General features: G+C 44.0%; 1 long non-coding RNA gene across 1 annotated transcript; it reads right to left on the bottom strand.

The window, feature by feature from the left end:
• Nucleotides 1-446: 446 nt before the first annotated feature.
• Nucleotides 447-3,824, bottom strand: LOC121846789. Its single transcript, XR_006083725.1, has 3 exons — nucleotides 3,040-3,824; nucleotides 1,233-1,400; nucleotides 447-503 (listed from the first exon to the last, which is right to left on the bottom strand). It is a non-coding gene; the product is annotated as an uncharacterized LOC121846789 (long non-coding RNA).
• Nucleotides 3,825-4,425: the final 601 nt, after the last annotated feature.

Here is a 4,425-nt window from a genome sequence, read left to right as displayed (position 1 = left end):
ACCGAGTCTGTAATACTAACATGTTTCAAGCAGACCATCATAGTCCCAGTGCCCAATACCGCCAAGGTAACCTGCCTACATGACAACTGACCTGTAGCACTCACGTCTGTAGCCATGAAGTGTTTTGAAAGGCTGGCTCATATCAATACCATTATCCCAGAAACACTAGACCCACTCCAATTTTCATACCACCCCAACAGATCATGCAATCTCTTGCACTTCACACTGCCCTTTCCCACCTGGACAAAAGGAACACCTATGTGAGAATGCTATTCATTGACTACAGCTCAGCATACAACACCATAGTGCCCTCAAAGCTCATCAGCTAAGGACTCTGGGACTAAACACCTCCCTCTGCAAATGGATTCTGGACTTACTGATGGCCCGCCCCCAGGTGGTAAGGATAGGTAACAACACATCTGCCACGCTGATCCTCAACACGTGGGCCATCATGGACTTCAGGAAAAGGAGGTGTAAGCACACCCCCATTCTCATCGACGGGGCTGCAGGGGAACAGGTTGAGAGCTTCAAGTTCCTTGGTGTCTACATCACCAACGAACTATCATGGTCCAAATTTATTTATTTAACCTTTATTTAACTTGGCAAGTCAGTTAAGAACCTACTCTTATTGTCAATGACGGCCTACACTGGCCAAACCCAAATGACTCTGGGCCAATTGTGTGACGCCCCATGGGACTCCCAATCATGGCTGGATGTGATGCAGCCTGGATTCGAACCAGGTACTGTAGTGACTCCTCTTGCACTGAGATGCAGTGTCTTAGACCACTGCACCACTCAGGAGCCTTCCTACTGTTATTTTATTGTTGCTCTTTAATTCTCAGACTGAAAAATAGTTTTGAACAGTCATCAACTCGGAATTCCAAGTTGTAAACTGGCATTTTTCTAGAACTCCAACTTTCTGAGAGGCTTTGAAGCCACTGGTCGGCCATATTGGCTCTCTCCAGAAGAAATGGTCCCCCATGGGAATGAATGGAATTCTACAGTATTTCAATTAAATATTTTAAAGACAAAATTACATGTATTTAAGTATTTTTTTTTTGTAGTGGGGACAGTAAGATATAACATAAAATCAAATGTAAACTTCTAGCTTGCATAATATAATTTAAAAGTATGTATTAAGGTGTTCTTAACAGAATAAACATTGCAAAAACAAATGACATTAATAAATGCATTAAAACTACCCTTTCCTCACTAAAAGGCACACATCTCACCTGTTTGTATATCAGCTGAAAGCCCCCAGTGTGTACCCCTCGGTCCAACCAGAGGTCCAGCTCCACCCAGGGAGTGTCCCCTGCACGGCAGCACACAGGCGTGTTGTCACTGCTGTAGAGGTGCCCATGGTGGGGCTGGCGTTGATCTCTATCAGCCAAGGCATCGACCTATGGAATAAAATATGTTTAGCTATCTACCTTTTCACTCTTCACTGCCAATAATAACATATACTGATGTAACTATGTGACATCCACAGAGATCCTATTAAATTGCTAGAGGAGAGATGTCAAACCTTCAAAGTTCCAGAATGGTCCGAAAATGGCAGCCACACTCCCAGCCAGAATGGGCGAGTTCGTTTTACATGACCCGTTGCCCCAGGTAGCCGGAGTTTGTACCCCGGGCTATGCAAAACAAACTCTCCCTATGATAGAATGTCGCGGCCCTGCCCTCCTTGGGGGAAAACAACCCGTGGTTATATTTGTTACCACATTGGCCCACAGCAAAATCTTGACCTTTTTCCAAACGCAATTTTCTTGTGTGCTTGTTTTAGTCAATTATAAAACTATGGGTTAATTATAAAACAGTGGGTGAACTGCCTTGCTCAGGGGCAGAACGACAGTTTTTTTTACCTTGTCAGCTCGGGATTCGGTTATGGATTCGGTTACTGGCCCAAAGCTCTAACCACTATGCTACCTGCCCTCCCTGGAGTTAGAGATTCCTCAAATGAAAGGTGGGAGGTAAGAAGAGGAATATGAACAGAGGGGTATAGTCAGATAAATCGGGGTCGGAGAAAAGTATGGAAAACTAAAGGGATGAAAAGGCAGTACTGTAAATCCCACCAAGACTAATGAAGTGACGCATTCCGTTAGAGGAGGGAAACAGGAAGATCAGAGAAAGAGGGTTTGGGATAGAGAGTGGTGAGGATTCTGACCGCTAAACTCATGTTTCTCATCCTCTGCCCCCAGCCTGTAGCAGCGTGGATATAACGAGTCAGGGTCTGCAGCATCAAACCAAATGATCACAGTGAAAAGGTAAAGAGTGTATTCTTTTCAGGGCCTCCCCTGTGAAAGTCATGCAACCTTGGTGGTGAAGGTGCCTGCTTTGGCATAGTGATTGGTCATCTGCTCCTTTTGTAATGAGCGGCTGTCGATTGTCTCTCTATGTGTCATCCAATAGAAATATGACGTTTCGTCCCCATTAAAAAGATGAGCAGTCGTTTAGTCCGACTGTCAAAAAGATGAGTGGAGAAAATCCACAAAAACGTTGTGCTACAAGAATTGATCAAATGAAAATATAAGCCACACACCCTTGAGCAAGGCAGTTAACCCCCAACAACAACTGCTCCCTGGGCACCGATGACGTCAATCAAGGCAGCCCCTTGCACCTTGTTAAAAGACACATTTTGGTTGAATGCATTCAGTTGTGCAACTGACTAGGTATCCCCTTTCCCTTTATTGTCATCTGGGTCTGTCTCTCTGGGCTGTCTAAACAGATCATACAGGGGGGGGGTGGGGGGGAGAGAGAGAGAGAACTTTAACTATTTGCACATTGTTACAACACTGTATATAGACATAATATGACATTTGAAATGTCTTTATTCTTTTGGAACTTCTGTGAGTGTAATGTTTAGTGTATATTTTTATTTTTATTATCTACTTCACTTGCTTTGGCAATGTTAACATATATTTCCCATACCAATAAAGCCCTTGAATTCAGAGAGAGAGAGGGAGGGAGAGTCTATCTACATGTCCTTAAGCATCACATACAGTATATGGACAGAAGGGTTGTGCTATTTTAGAATCTTACCTTTACAGCTCCAGCTGTACTCCACCAGTACTTTGGCTGTCTGCAGTCTCTATGGGTTGATGATGGGCAGGTTGAGGCTGAGCCTCACTCTTCCCTCACCAGGTGGCGCTGTACATAAACACACAGTCAGATACAGTGGCTGTAATAACCACTTACTTTACAAGCTGTTTAAGTGTTACTGTAGGCCAAGTCTGTGTTTAATATGAATGGCTAGTCAGAGTGTTAAGTGTCTGAGGGTTCTGCGTGCAGGCCTGCATGGTGTTTGCTGTTGGCCCTTCTCTGTGGTGAGGTTCAGCAGCATTGGAGTGTGTCGCTGGCACAGGGCTCTGCTCTGCCGGTGTTTACAGGGGTTTCCCTCCTAGAGGGTCTGAATCTGAGGAGGGAAAACAACTCCATCCATCTACATGGGGTTTGAGGTACATGTAGCAATTCAGTGTTCTAATGAAAGTTCTGTATTCAGTCAAAACAAAACACATTGCTGTGACAATGACGCGGAACAATTCGCAGAGTACTAACAAGTAAATAACATGACATGCTGCTAGACACTCTAAGGGAAGAATATAACATCATCACATCTCCATGTAGGCCTAATGTGCACCGCAGATAAATGTCATGAAGTTCACAAACCCCTGGGAGTGTAAATGAAACCTAAACACTGACCTCTTCAGCCCAGGACCAAAAGAGCAAACAACCTATCCCTCAACGTAGACAAGACTAAGGAGATGATTGTGGACTACAGGAAAAGTATGACTGAGCACACCCCCATTCTCATCGACGGGGCTGTAGTGGAGCAGGTTGAGAGCTTCAAGTTTCTCGGTGTCCACATCAACATCACCCACCTGTAGCACGTGCTCCAGCAGGTATATCTCTCTGGTCACCCCCAAAACCAATTCTTTCTTTGGCCGCCTCTCCTTCCAGTTCTCTGCTGCCAATGACTGGAACGAACTACAAAAATCTCTGAAACTGGAAACACTTATCTCCCTCACTAGCTTTAAGCACCAGCTGTCAGAGCAGCTCACAGATTACTGCACCTGTACGTAGCCCACCTATAATTTAGCCCAAACAACTACCTCTTTCCCTACTGTATTTATTTTATTTATTTATTTTTCTCTTTTGCACCCCATTATTTTTATTTCTACTTTGCACATTCTTCCACTGCAAATCTACCATTCCAGTGATTTACTTGCTATATTGTATTTACTTTGCCACCATGGCCTTTATTTTGCCTTTACCTCCCTTATCTCACCTCATTTGCTCACATCGTATATAGACTTGTTTCTACTGTATTATTGACTGTATGTTTGTTTTACTCCATGTGTAACTCTGTGTCGTTGTATGTGTCGAACTGCTTTGCTTTGTCTTGGCCAGGTCGCAATTGTAAATGAG

The sequence above is a fragment of the Oncorhynchus tshawytscha genome, linkage group LG07 (assembly GCF_018296145.1).
Source record: "Oncorhynchus tshawytscha isolate Ot180627B linkage group LG07, Otsh_v2.0, whole genome shotgun sequence".
NCBI lineage: Eukaryota > Metazoa > Chordata > Actinopteri > Salmoniformes > Salmonidae > Oncorhynchus > Oncorhynchus tshawytscha.
The sequence above is the reverse complement of the archived record's forward strand: the minus strand, read 5'-3'. Positions and strand labels throughout refer to the sequence as shown.